This window comes from Sorex araneus, chromosome 2, assembly GCF_027595985.1.
Source record: "Sorex araneus isolate mSorAra2 chromosome 2, mSorAra2.pri, whole genome shotgun sequence".
NCBI lineage: Eukaryota > Metazoa > Chordata > Mammalia > Eulipotyphla > Soricidae > Sorex > Sorex araneus.
The window spans coordinates 295,743,136-295,759,199 of record NC_073303.1 but is presented as its reverse complement, the minus strand read 5'-3'; positions in this window follow the sequence as shown (position 1 = coordinate 295,759,199).

Sequence of the window (16,064 nt, the reverse complement as noted above, 5' to 3'; positions counted from 1 at the left end):
CGCCATTTCATTGGTATAGAAGCATACAGAACCTGGTTCAGACAAGGTCAGACCCAAACACCTGAAGAATCTGCTGCCAGTAGCCAGTACTCATCAATACTCTGGCTCAGTTCTTCACAGGCTACCTACTTGAATACAAGATTCCATCCCAATGGAAAACCAGCCGAACCATTCTGTTGTACAAGAAGGGAGAATTCCACGACATTGGAAACTATTACCCAATCTGCCTGTTGTCTGCAGTCTATAAGTTATCCACTTGAGTCATGCTGAATAGGATTGGCAGAACACTAGACAAAGTACAGCCAAGCGAGCAAGCCAGGTTCTGAAAAGGATTCAGCATGATCGACCATATCCATAAGGTGACCAAGCTCATTGAGGTTTCCCGAGAGTTCAAGTTGCTGTTCTAATGTTCATTGATGTAAAGAAGGCCTTCGATTCTGTTGAGACTGAAGCGGTCATTTAAGCCCTAGCCAAACAGGGTGTTCAAGATCCTCCATGAGTTGTATTACAAATTTATCACCAGAATCTCACCCTTTTACAAGGAAGTTATCATCGACATAAAGAGTGGAGTTTGGCAGGGTGATACCATTTCACTGAAACTCTTCAATGCCATCCTCGAGAACATCATGTGATGACTGGAATGGGAAAAATTGGGAGTGAAGATAGACAGTCGGCAACTATACCACCTCAGCTTCGTTGATGACATCATTCTAATAACACCAAACATTAGCCAAGTGTCATGAATGCTGGTCAACTTCGACCATGAGTGTGGAAAGGTCAGACTGCAGCTGAATCTCACGAAGACAGTGTTCATAAGAAATGGACTAGTTCCTGATGTTCCATTTGCTTTCAATGGAACAAACATTTCCAAATGCAGCAGTTATGTGTACCTGGGTTGAGAACTCAACATGATGAATGACTTGGCAACAGAGCTGCACAGGAGGAAGAGAGCAGTGTGGAATGCCTTCAAGAGGGTAGAAGAAGTTGTTAAGAGGACAAAGAATCTCTGTTGCTGGCCACACCTTTTCAACTCCACCATTCTTCCTGCACTAACATACGCCTCAGAGACCTACAAAAACAGGATGAGAACACTATTTGAGTCTCCTGAAGAGCAATCAAAATAGTTATACTTAGAATATCACATTTCACTCAAGTGAGAGAGAAGAAATCTGAAGTTCTGACCTCCATCGATGATTGAGAATCAGGAACATTGTCTCATTTGCCAAAGTGTCAAAAATCAGATGGGTCGGGTACGTAATGCAATTTGGAGACAATCATTGGACTAGAGCTGCTACCGAGTAGATTTTTTGGGATGTCAAAAGAGTGCCTGACTGCCCACCTACCAGGTGGTTAGACTTCTTTGTCAAGACCCTGAATGAATGGTTTGAGGCTCTTTGTGTTCCTGGAGTGAGCAGACGCCATTGGGCTACACTAGCATGAGACAGGGACGAATGGAGACATTACTGGCGCCTGGTCAAGCAAATCATGAGCAATGGGATGACAAGTAATGCAAGTGAAGTAATACGTTGCACACACAAGAGAATGTATGTTCGTTTGTTTTGTTTGGGGGCCATACCTGATAGTGCTCAGGAATCACTCCTGGGCATAGAGCCATTTCTGGTAGTGTTTGGGGGTCACATGCAATGATACAGATTGAACATGGGTAGATCAAACACAAGAAAAGCACATTAACCCAAGCAGGATCTTTCTGGACTTTAGAAGATTTCTTTCATAATCTCTTCCTCCCTTTTGGCCTTGAACTGCTCCTCAAAATGCCTGAGCTTTCTTGGTCATAGCTGCAGCAGTGAAAGGAAAGAATCTTGTGTTTTCTTTTAAAACAATCCTTCCATATAGCTTTTATTTAGGGTAGCCAGGACTCAAAATTTTGGAAATCGAAGATTTGCATTGACTGTTTACTCTGAGGACTGAGGAGCCGTTTAAGATCTCCTTTTCCTGATCTAACAAGCTAAAAGGCCCTTACGTGGATTTAAGTCAGTTAGGCTTCCCGTGTTCACTAAAGACGTCCTGAGAACAAGAGTTTGATTAGTGATACAATAATGACTCAAAGAAGGTAAAATAAAACTCTTATTCTCATAAACCTTGTATTCCAAGTGAGAGAGAATAGTAGTAAAGTATGTATGCCCGTAAATTAGTCATACAAAAATAATTACTGTCATTTAGTACTCTAAAAATAAAACTTCATAGTTCATGAAGGAAAAAATAAATACAGAAAGAAACCAGGAGTCAGAAGATGCTACTTTAGTTTGACTGGACAGTAAAGGACTGTCTGAGGGATGATATATTTAACAGAGATTTGAATGAAGTAGAGAAGCCAGCTAAGTAGCTATGAGACTAGTGTTCATGCAGTAGAAATATCCTTTGATGGACAAGTATATAGGATGGGAAACTGTGGAGAGCCGCCACGGGATCGTGCTTCGTGGACACCTGTTTCTTGTTAATTACACCGTGCTTCATAGATAACACCTGATAAGGAATCAGGATGTCTTGTCACGCCACGAGTTGTAACTAGTCTATCAGCTGCAAACACTTGGGCATAAGGAGGCAGCGAGGGGTATATAAGGAGGGAAGCTGCCTAGCTAGGATGATATTTTAACAGAGATTTGAATGAAGTAGAGAAGCCAGCTAAGTAGCTATGAGACTAGTGTTCATGCAGTAGAAATATCCTTTGATGGACAAGTATATAGGATGGGAACCGATATGATTGGAGTTTTATGGATGAGGAAAACAGTAGAATTATTTGGGAGGGGGAGTCAGTGGTCTGATCATAAGAGGTGCAGTAGGTTATAGAAGCATGATTAGGAACTTGATATTTTTTGAGTAATGTGATAATTATGACTCCATTTGAACAAGAAAACAGTAAGCTCAGATTTGTATCCTAAAATGATCCCTTCAACTGCATTGTAGAGAATTGACTGAAAAGGAGGCATATATAGGAAGAGGAAAGTAAGATAGGGACATACTGCAGAGTCAGGTGGGAAATTATGGTATTGTCAAAAAGAGCAGAAAATGGCTCTCAAAAAATGAGAGAGAGAGATTGAGAGAAAGGAATGAGAGAGAAAGGTAAGAAATGGTTGGATCTGTATGTATTTGAAGGATGCACTCAAAGCTTGAGGCCTGTCCAGTAGGCAAATAGAAACACATATTTGGGGAAGGAGAAGCAATCCAGATTTTGGGTTTGAATGTGATAAGTTTAGTGTGCCCATTAATCATCAAAAGTCATATTTTGAATAGGTCATCGGGTTTATAGTCTGTAGTCTATAATCCACAGGGGAGAGTTTGGGACTGAACATAAAAATGTGGGAATCATCAGCATATAGGTGAACTCAAATGAAAACAAGGAAGAGAAGAGAATCTAAGAATGAGGTCTAAAGTAACTTCAGTTTAGAAGCAGAAATAAGGAAAAGGAAATAAGGAAGTTCCAGCAGACTAAGGAAGAACAACCATTGAGACAGAAAACAAAAGAAACAGAAAAAACAGCTGCACATGTAGTTCCTGAAACCAAAAAGAGAAAATGTGCCAAGAAATTTGGAGTGCTCATATGTGGAATATAAAATAACAGAATAGGAGACTAACACCCAAGAATAGTAGAGATAAGTACCAGGAGGTTGGCTCCAAGGCTTGGAAGCCGGCCTCACACGCTAGAGGAAGGGGCAGCTCACATAGAGAAGGGAACACCAGGTAAAGTGTGGTTTGAGGACCCGTACGGGATGGGAGATGCGCATTGAAAATAGGATATAGACCAAACACGATGGCCATGCAGTACCTCTGTCACAAACCACAGCACCCAAAAGGAGAGAGAGATCAAAAGGCCCTGCCACAGAGGTGGGGTAGGGTGGGGTGGGGTGGGGGGGGTGGAAGGGAGGGGGGGAGGGATACTGGGAAAAATAGTGGAGGGGACTGGGCACTGGTTGAAGGATGTAAACAAAATGCAAACATGAAAGCTCCTAAGTTTGTAACTGTAACTCGTGGTGATTTACTAATTTGAAAAAAAAAGAAATTTGGAGTGCTAATTCTATGACAAGACTTCTAAAGAGTAGAAAGTAGGTCTTAGTCAAATCTTGCTGTTGCACATATGTCTTTAACCATTATATACCAACTGAGATTTAACTTCCAAAGCCAATTTTATTTTTCTTGTTTCCTTGTTTAGTGAGAGAGAAACTTGATGTATGTTTTATGAAAAGCTTCAAATTTTTCTAGTCATGTTAGTCTGAAGGATCTGATATTAGTTAATACTCTGTAAGAATAAAGTATCATTGCTGCTGAAGAAAGATCAGGAGAAAGAAGAATTATCAATCATAGAAAAGAGATGTAACTTAAGACCTAAATTAAAACCTTTATGACAAAACATGCTTTTCTGAATTATATAAATTCATATGGTATCTTGTCCCTCACACTTAGTATGCTTTCCTTAAATTGGTAGTAAATTGTGACCATGATTATGACGGTGACTGAATTATTCTAAAGTAATTTTGTTAAAGCAAGTAAGGATTAAAATATCATTACTGTAGAGGATAATTAATAATTGAATAAACTAATTATGAAAAATTAATAATCAAATTATTAACAATTTCAGAAATGACAAATGTATCCTACAGAGCAAATAAACTGTAAAGTCTTGCAAGAAAATGGTCCAAACTTGCCCAATTAAAGAATTGCCTAGAGAGACATTTTTTATGCTTTTCTGTCTGAGACAACTACCATATACTTTTGTTGTTATTATTATTGTTAGTTACTTAACATAAAACTGGGTCCAGTAAGACTACCAATATAGATCACAAGTTTGAAGCTTTCAAATTATTCCTAAAGGTATGATTTATCATTCTGTAAATGTTACATTAAGTATATTATCTTAGAAAAATAAATAGTAGATGAATTATTGTTTGTAAACTAAATCTGGGCTGGAACGATAGCATAGCGGTAGGGCGTTTGCCTTGCACGTGGCCCATCCGGGTTCAATCCCCCCACCCCTCTTGGAGAGCCCGGCAAGCTACTGAGAGTATCTCATCTACATGGCAGAGACTGGCAAGCTACCTGTGGCATATTCTATATGCCAAAAACAGTAACAACAAGTCTTACAATGGAGACATTACTGGTGCCCGTTCGAGCAAATCGATGACAGTGACAGTGACAGTGAAACTAAGGAATCAAGCATTAGGTGACATGCAGAGGCTACCAAGAGACGATAGCATATAATGATAAAATCTTACTTTATTTTACTCCTCCCTAGATGTTCAGCAAACTTCCACATACCCAGTAATGGTTTATAAAATGTGTGAGTCACCTCAGTGTTGAAGCTGGGAAGTATCCCATGTGACTTCCTATTTTCCTGTGTTTTAGCAAATGCCAAAGCCATGATCTGAGATACCAGAACTTACATAAACCTGAGTCCTGGTGTAATTCCTCAGAGAAGAGCTCTGTGTTAACCTCCTTAACACAGACATTAGTAAGAGATAATATGCACATATTTCAGGGTGAATTTATTATTGCAATGTAACTTAATAGACAAATGGCATTCCCAACAAAGTGCGATCACTGGACCAATTCTATTAGGGTAGAGAGGAGTCAAGTTCTACTAACTTGGACAGGGACTAGAAGATAGGATCTCTTAGAGAGGAATTTAAATTAAAGACCAACACAAAAAGATTGGGACTGCTTCAATCTACAGCTAGCGAACAACTATAAACAACAACAAAAGCCTGTGCGCCACAGAGATATTGAGGTTACATTATAGCCTTAGGAGATGAAAGCAAAAGTCTCCACTTTACAGAATTTCAAGGCACCCCAGGTTGCTCTCAAATATGATTGAGGCTGGAATTTTTGCCATTAACAGAGCTACATAGAACTTCCCATCTGAAAAAAACCAGCTCAAGAGAGTTCCTGAGTTAGTAATTAACTAAGACACCTGGCAGAAACAAGTCAATCCTTTCTGAATCAGTAAAGTATAAAAACAAGGCCTTAAAACTCATTTTTTTAAAAAAGGGCCTTAAATAATTGTCAGAGAGAAAAATAAAAATATGCAAGGAAGGATACTTGTATAAGTGAAAGTCATCAGATATTTGAATGATTAACAGAGCAGAGATTCTCAAGTGGGAACCATATAAGCTCATCAGAAAAAACATAAAAAACAGTGTTCTAGAATAAGTAATATACCTTAAAGAGAGAATACATATATATATTTAAATTTTTATTAGTGAATCACCATGAGGTACAGTTATAAACCTAGGAACTTTCATGTTTGCATTTCGTTTACATCCCCCCACCAGTGCCCATTCTCCTTCACCAATGTTCCCAGTATTCCTCCCACCACCCCCACCCCAACCCCCACCACCCCACCCTACTTCTGTGGCAGGGCAGAGAACACATATTCTTTTAATTAATTTATTTATTTTCTCAAGTTTCACCTTACACCTTATATAAACACTGTGGTTTACAAACTTGTTCATGATGATTTGTTACAGGCACTCAATATTCTAACACCAATCCCATCACCATGACACTGTCCCTCCAGCACTGTCTCCAATTTTCCCAACCACCCCCCCCACACCTGCCCTCATAGCAGGCCCTCAATAATTTATTTAATATTGCTTGTAATCAATAAGTTTCTAAAAGAATGATTTAAAAAATATTTCCTTAGAAGAGTCAGCGAAGATTGTTGTATCTCACCTTGCAGCCATGAAGACCTTGAGAATATATTTTTTAACAAAGAATTCTTTAACAGTTGCCTGTTTTAATCTACACCATAAGGCAACACTAAGTAGCACTGGACTGTAGCACTGTCATCTCGTTATTCATCGATTTGCTCGAATGGGCACCAGTAACGTCTCCATTGTGAGACTTGTTGCTGTTTTTGGCATATCGAATACACCACGGGTAGCTTGCCAGGCTCTGCCATGCAACACTAAGTATATCTTGGAAACTAATTTTATATAAAATATATTTTCTGAATGCAATTAACTTTTAATAGTAATAAAAAACACAATTATTATTTCTCCAAGTACCAAATTAGCTTTCATCTCATAAATTTCACTTGACCGTACTTTATTGCTTTTCTTTACTATTTGGCCTATCAGTCAAAATTTAATGATGCAGCAATAGTGGCACTTGGAAGCAAATTAATAATCTAACTTCTACTTTGACAGAAGGGTAGACCAATGTTAGGTAAATTAAGTATCCAACTTATCATATCAGATTAATAGGCAAAATAAATCAAATTAAATTTAAAGAGGAAATAAATATAAGGAAATTTAAAAGGAGTAAATAATAAAGATGATAGCAAAGTTTAATATAAGCAGGAATATACATAAAAGAGTAAGCCCTGAGTGATGCCAATTGTGGCCCCAAAACAAAACATATTTTCCTGATCAGAACTCAGAGACTCAAATGGAGAAATTGAGAAAGGGGGTTTCTGAGAAGCTGGGAAAACCAATACCTTTAACCATCAAATTGTTAACAGCTAGATCCTAAAAGTAAATTTATTCATGTGACTCATTTAAGACACAAGATCACTTTGTTTTTGTCATGTATTTGCCTTTTCATACCGATTGTGCTCAAAAATAAGACAAAAACGAGCATTATTTCGCAGTCGGGTCAATTACCATTATTTCACTGTTACCATTCCTCATGAGTATAGAAGAGAAAGGACAAAGTGGGTCTGAGATAAAATCTCACTGTTTCAAAAGCAATGTGTGGCCCTCCATGACAAGTCTCAAAAACCAGAAACTTTGACTTATCAAATGAAGGTCTCAGAGCTTGAGAGAGAATACAGCAGCTAGGGCACCTGCCACGCAAACTGCTGATCTGGGTTTGATCCCCGGCACCCAAAAGATCCTATGAGCGCCTCCAAGAGTGATCCCTGAGCACGGGATCCAGTTTAGTGCTGGAACATGCCCTAAGCACCACTGTGTGTGCCAAAATAAAGAGTGGGGAGAAGAGAGACATAGCTAACATAGGATGGCCATCCATAATACACAAAGAACGCTTCATTAATAATACTTATAAAACTCTTGATCTTTTTACTTTGAATGTATTTTTAACATCTCTAATTCCTGCTGCATTTTCAGTTATACCTTACATTCTATTTGTATCTTTTCCCTATCCGGATTAACTTTTCCAATATATTAATTTTTTAATTTCTTTCAAATAATGTGCACCCAGTCTAGGACTAGAGCCATTACCGACTGGATTCCATGGGATGTCAGAGGAACGCCTGGCTGCCCACCAACAAGGTGGTCAGATTTCTTCATCAAGACCCTGAACGAACAGCTTGATGCTCTTCCTGTTCCTGGAGCGAGCAGACGCCGTTGGGCTACACTACCACACGACAGGGATGAATGGAGATGTTACTGGCACCCGCTCAAGCAAATCGATGAGCAATGGGATGACCAGTGTTACAAGTGAATGTTTACCTATTTATATTTATTTTTTCTTTTAATAGACCTTTTTCTTAATTGAATCACCGTGAGATACACAGTTACAAAACTGTTCATGATCCGATTTTAGTCAGAAAATGTTCCAACATTCATCCTTCCACCAGTGTATCTTTCCCACCACCAATGTCCCCAGTTTCTCTCCTGCCACCCCCTAACCCCCAGCCTGCCAGCCTGTCTCTATGGAAGGCACTTTCCTTATTTCTCTCTCCCTCCCTCATTCCCTCTCTCTCTCTCTCTCTCTCTCTCTCTCTCTCTCTCTCTCTCTCTCTCTTTCTCTTATAAATAGATCTAATTTTTAACAACAGTTTTAGGCTCACACAAAATTGAATAGAAAGTCCTGAGAGTCCCCAGTCCCTCTCTTCCTTCCATACATTCCCCACGTAAACACTCCACACCACCTGATACTTTTGTTAAAGATATTAGATCTGCATTAGCAAATCACTGTAACTCCAAGCCCACAGTTTATTTTAGAGGTCATGCTTGGTGTAGACTATTCTGACAGATGCGTTTTGAAATGTATGGGGCTTTGTAGTATCATACAGAATAATTTCATTGTTCTAAAATTCTTCTGTCTTCTGATTACACATTCTTCCTTTTCTGTGTCCTCTTGGCAACTGTTGAACATTTCATTATCTTTGTAGTTTTGACTTTTTGTTATACAGCCATAATCATGTAATATTTCTATTTTCATATTGGCTTACTTTATGCAGTAATATATATTTAAGAATGCATATCTTGGTATGTATTTTAACTTGTTGGGAAAGACAAGTAAAGAGAGGCTGCTAATATCTCAGGGCTGAGGGGAATAGAGATGTTCCTGGTGCCCAGTCGAGTAAATCAACAAACAACGGGATGACAGTGATGCAGTGATTTTAACTCATTTGAGTAAATACTAAGGAAACAATTGCTAGATCCAATGGTTAGAGTATATTCAGTCTTGAAAAAACTGCCAGACCATTTCTCCGCGCCCGCACCCCCAGAATGACTGACGAAGAGGACGGAGCTGCTTGGGACACCGGCAGCCCACCAGCAACCTGCAGTATGTGACTTGAGAGTTTCCGCCAGGTCCCCCGAGCGGGGGCCTGGCGTTTCTCTTTTTTTTTTTTTTTTTTTCTTTAATCTATCTCTCTTCCCCTCAACCTCTGGGCACAGCACAGCATCTATCCCACTTCTGAGCACAAAATGGAGAGACGCACCCAAGTGCGCGGCGCGGCTGGCGGGGGATCGAGGGCGGGGAAGTACCGGTCTCCGCCCACATCGGACACTTAAAGAGAGTGCAGCCACGTGGGCTTTCCCATTTCTCCGCGCCCGCACCCCCAGAATGACTGACGAAGAGGACGGAGCTGCTTGGGACACCGGCAGCCCACCAGCAACCTGCAGTATGTGACTTGAGAGTTTCCGCCAGGTCCCCCGTGCGGAAATCTCTCTCTCTCTCTCCTTCAACTTTCTCCCTGGACTTTAGACAGAAACCCAAAACCGCGCGGCCGCTACCGCGGCCGCGCGACTTAATGTCATCTTAGTATCAGCAGTATGTAATGGTTCCTTCTTAATGGGTCGGACTTTTGTGGGTGATCCTAACAAGATTAGTAAGTATTTTGTTGAAATATTGAAGGCAATCAAAATGGTAGCCATCTCTCTAGACTGAACTAAGCTATATCCCCACGCTGGCTGAGAAGAAATATCCTTCTTTCTCGGGAAGAAACGTGGCGTGGTGTCAAACATAGTGTGATGTCCATTAAGCAAACAGACCTGGTGGCGTGGGAATGGGAAATAAGGGGAAAAATTAGGTACATGGACCAGCGGGACACTGGTGGTATCTCGAGCCGGAGCCGATATCAGCGCAAGAGCTTTGGTTCCAGAAACTGCTTCCAGACACTCTACTAGACTATCAACTAAGCCAGAGCCCCACGCCGGCTGATGAAGGGAAATAACCATCCTCTTCGGTTTTTTTTCCCTTTGTCAGACAGCGTGGCGATTACTAAACAGGCGTGAACTCGGTGGCGCGGGGCAAGGGGGAAAAAGAAAAGTTATGTAACAAACAGCAGGACTTAATATCTCTATATGCTTAGTAATGGAGAATTATCAAATGCCTCATAGGCAATAGGACTGTCTTTTTCTTTTTGGGGGGAAACCCCAGCAACGGTAGTGAGTTGTGTGTTGAAACATGGAATGTAATCGAGATAAGCGCAAATGAAGTGAAACCTATCACGTATAAGGGTGGGGACTAGGGAGGTGGGAGGGGGCGGCAGATAGACTGGGGGGGTTGGGAATGTAAGATGGGCACTGGTGAAGGAAGGGGTATTTGAATATTGTATAACTGACATAATCCTGAGAACTTTGTAACCCTCCACTTGGTGATTCAATAAAAAAAAAAAAAAAAAAAAAGAAAAAACTGCCAGACCATACTATACCATACTAGACCATACAAATACCATACTATTTGGTATTTGTCACTCGTAAAGAATAAAAGTTGCTTTTGCAAGATAGTTGGAAATGATTGCGTGCTGAAAGTGGGTGAGGGAGCAAACATGATAACCTCTCAGTATCTGTATTGCAAACCATATTGCCCAAAGGAGAGAGAGGGAGGGGATGGGAAGGGAGAGGGGGAGGGAGGAGGGAGGGAGGAAGGAGGGAGGGAGAGACAGAGGGAGAGGGGGGGAAAGGAGGGGGGAAGCCCCCCTCCTGTCATAGAGACAAGCTGAAGTGGGTGACAGGATAGAAACTGGGGACAGTGGTGGTGGGGAATATGCACTGGTGGAGAAATGGGTGTTGGAACACTGTATGACTGAAACCCTACCATGAACAGCTTTGTAACTCTATCTCATGGTGATTCAATTTTGAAAAAAAAATTTTTTTAAATACACAAAGAGCTGACAAGGAGAAGGGTGTCTCTCTCATGGAGAAGTTCCTGTTCAGAACATCCAGACTCTCTTCCATTTTTTTAAATTCTGTAAGTTTAACAATCTCTTCTAAAATCATCTTTTAAATTGGCTCCCTGTTTAAACTAAAGGTGAAAAAAATAAAACACACACATACAGTGTTGGAAATATACCATAACTCATTTATGTTGCTGATTTTATAATGTAAAAATGCTAAAGTTACTTTGGAAAATTCAACAGTTTGGGAATTTATCAGTTATTTTTTATCTACCCTATGATTCAGCAATTTAAAACTATCTCCCCCACTTATGCTGACAAAAATATTTGTACAAGATAGCTCAAAAAGAAAACAAAGAAAATGTTTGATAGTCCAAAGTGAAAACAAAGAATTTGTTCACTAATAGAATAAATGAAATACAATAGGAGATTACTCAGAAATAAAAAGTAACAAATTATTGACACCATTCATCAACATGAAGGAATATACAAAATATAAAAAATATAATCAAGATTATACATATATACATATAAATTCCACATCTAAAATCCAAGAACAAATAAGACAGAAAAACTTTGAATAACAGAAACATTTTTTTAATAACAGAAAATGTTTCTTAGAGGTAAAATATAGATTCTCTGATTTCCTGCCATAATAAAAATATTTTGTGTCTCTTGGGCTATTAGTTACATGCGTGCTACTATAAAACATAAATTTCCTAAAAGTTGTCCAATTGTCTGTGCATTTTGTATATATTTTGCTTCTTACTAAAACATTTAAAACTAAAAACTAGGAAAAATTGACAAATTCCTAGAGAGAAAATGATCAAGATAGACTCAATAGCTATTGAAAACATGAAAAATTCTAGGGAAAACAAGGCAGTAATTAAAAAAAAAATCTCCCTATACAAATTTTCCAATCTCTTTCAGATTAGAAAATTAGAAAAAAAAGATTGATATTATTGAGATTATGACAATGACAATAAGAAGATTTAAATGTGGAAGTCCTAAACAAATATTATTAAACCAAGTCCAGCAATTTTTGCAATGACATTATCTCAACACAAGTTGGATACAATGAGTTAAACATAAGAATAGCTCTTTGTTTATAGGTGACACCCAGCAGTGCTAGGGCTTACTCCTGGTTCTGAACTCAGGGATCACTTTTGATGGTGTTTGGGACACCATATATGGTGTGAGTGATTGAACTTGGTCACCTTTAAGACAGGCACCCTAACCACTGTACCATTGTTCAGACCACAGGAATAAAAATTGACAGTTTTCACTGACCAATGAAACCCAAGTGGTAATTTTATTTATTTTGCTTCAGGCCCAAACCTGGTGGTACTCAGAAGTTACTCCTGGCTCTGTGCTCAGGGATCCCTCCCTGCAGTTTTCTGGGGACCTTGTGGTGGGAGAATGGAACTCAACCTTATTTCTGTTGTTGTCATGTGTTTTGGTTTGGGGGCTGTACCTATCAGTGCTCAGGGCTTCCTCCTGGCTTTGCACATAGGGATAACTCCTGGTGGTGCTTCAGGGAAGACATGGGCTGCCAGAAATTGAACCCATGTTGGTCATGTCCAAGACCAGCACTCTACCTGCTGTACTATCTCTCCAGCCCAGAAGGTGCAAAGCATGCCCTCAGCCCTCAATGGAGCTCTCTCTCCAGCCTAGAGGTAGCATTGTAGCACTGTCTCCTGTTGTTCATCTATTTGCTCAAGCGGGCACCAATAACAACTCCATTGTGAGACTTGTAAATAAGAAGGGCAAACAACAAACAGAAAAATGACTAATTATGTTATTAGAAGGAAAACTCAAGTAAAAAACTCCAGTGAGATATTTTACAAACATTAATTCGACAAAAATTTAAAACACCAAGATTGTTGGCTGGAATTCATGGAGGATAACCTGCAATTTGATACACTTGTTTTGGAAAAAAAAAATGATGAGCTCATTTTCTGACTCAGCAACTCCATTCTTAAGTATAAAGTAAGAAAGGAAAGAATAATATGACAATTAGAAGTGGGTGTGTGAATTGAATTGGGTCAGAGAATAGGTATTTATGAGCCAACTATACTGTGCAACTCAGCTTCCTGAAAGTGGGTAATTTATCCATGAGGAGGGAAAAATGACCCAGCAAAAGACATTGGAAATGTCTACATGTGGTAATTTAAATTATTAGAAGAATAAATATCGGTTATAAGGTTTGAGAATATTTCTGGCCCCTTAAATTTAAATGGTCAAAATAACTTTAAGTGGTCAAAGCAATTAATAAGACAATTAGTTCTATTGCATGAATGTCGAAAGCTGCTGTTGCCTGATCCTTATCAACATGCCATTAATATAAAACTTATCTGCTCACTATTCACCTAGGAATCATCTTATTACCCAAGTCTTTCAGCCTGCAGGAAGAAAATTGACCAATCATCAAAGTTTTGACTTTCTGATTCTGGAGAATAATTTGTGGGCAAATCTAAAAACTGACTTCTGATTTGATTTGGCTCCCATAGAGTTTGATATCGAGAGGGAGTGTTGTGTCAACCCAAATAATCTGGCCATATTTCTTGTTAAAATCATCAGATAGGCATTCTGATTTATATGACTTTTGGGTGCCCTTGAGTTACTATGAGTCCCACCCTCCAGGGCTGATCCACCTGGAACTGATTCACAAACCACTTTCAGATGCAGCTGCTCCCATCACTCATTTTTCAACCTTAATTCTTGATCCCTCCTTTCATCCTATGGGTGTCCAAGTAGAAAATTAAAGCCTACAACTTGAAACTATAAATTGATGAAATCATTCCTATAGTCCTACAAAATTAAAAGTCAACTCGTTCTATTTTGTTTGTTTGTTTATGGACCACGTCCAGTGGCACACAGGGATTACTATTGCCCCTGAACACAGAGATCACTTTTGGTGGCCTCAAGGGACCATATGGGGTGTAGGAGATCAAACCCAGGTCAGCTGCATGCAAGGTAAGCACCTTACTCACTGTCCCAACTCTCTGGCCTCTATCTGGTTTTATTTTTAAGTCTATAAAAAACCCGATTATAAAAATTTGTGAACACCGAAACAGGCACGTGCTTACGAGTGCTAGAGTTTTTTTAAGTCAGTTTTATTACAGCATTATTATTATTTGAGGAGGTTTACAACCTAATAAAGATAGATCAGGACAGGCACTAATAGATGATAGAGCCAACTCCATGAAGGTTTCCCTGGTGATGACTTTGTCATGAGGTGGGAAGTGGCAGTGTAAACAGCAGTACAAAACCAGCTGAACCTGTTAGGGCTTGAATATGATAACCATGTTTCTCAACAACCACACCTTATACCCCACTTTGGTTGACCTTTTACTTTTTCATCTGCCTTTAAAAAAAAAAAAACTGTCAAGGAAGAATGCTCAGTCAATGCTGTCTCTGGTCCATTAATTCTTCTTGACTCTCTTTGAAATTTGGGACAACATATTTCTCAAGTGATTGCAATATGAGTCAAGTAGAAAAGGTTGTCACCAGTCCAAGTGAGGTCCTAAGTTAAGCAGTGGGTTTCCGCCGTGGGTGTTGTGACTGCCTCCATCAGCCCCGGAACACGGTTATTATCCCAACCAGCCCTTCCACACTGCAATCAGAACAGCAGAGAGGAAAGTCCTCTCTATAATTGACTGCAACAGCTTGATCCCTGCAACCCTGAGGAGCACTGGAATGTCACAGGTAGGACTTTCCCAGGGCACATTACCAAGCCCTGTCCTCCCACTGCCCAACCTGTCCCCACTTTTATGCATGGTTCTCATTCATACGCATCTTCCAATATGATGCATATGAATGAGTCTGTCTCTCTGAGCTTAAGGACTTGGCTACAAGTCAAAAGGACACACCTGTAGTCCCACCAGAGTGAAGGAAAGGTATAATTTGGGGCTGTTCTGGAAGAGAAGGAAAAATCCCAAGGCAGCTCTGTCAGCAACTAGGAACTCCTGACAGTGCTCTTTGTGAGTGAAAGCTGATCGCTCAGCGGATCTCATTTCTGGGCGAGAGAGTGGAGAAAATAAACTTTCTCATGTTTATTTACCACTTTCATTTTTTTCTGCCCTTCTTCCCTATGTTCTTACAAATAGGACCTTTTCTCCCTAAGTCTACCAGAATCTACCTTGGGACATCACAATGGCCCAGGTTCATTCTGATATTTGTGAGAATTATCCATGCTGTAGTTCACACCTGCTTAAGAGGCTGCATTGCTTCACTAAGATGTTTTTCTAGAGGATTGATAGTGTCAATCAGAAAAATGAGGCTTGATTAATGAATGTTTGCTTCTCTCCATTCAGGATCATTGCTGCTTTGTCAGACTAGAAACCAGAGAGAGGTCATTTTCTCCTTGGGCTGGTGAGAATGACAAGAGGACTCTGTTTATTCAATACATAATTACAGAGATAACCACAATAAAGATGATGATAGCCAAAGTTTTTCTATTAAGCTCCTACCTATCCTTACCAAATGTTTTACAATTCTCATTTCGTCATCACAAAATGGAAACCATTTAGCATTAATATATAGCATTAAATTGATACTATTGTTTCTATTTAGCAGATTAAAAGAAGCAACAAAGAATTTTGAGCAGCTTAGGTAAATCCACGAAGGGCAGAACTAGGACTGCTGAAGTCTTGCTTCTCACACTCGACAGTAACATCTCAGGAAATAGAAACTTTCGGTAAATTCTAAAATTAAGGCACTTGAGTCAGACTTGCAG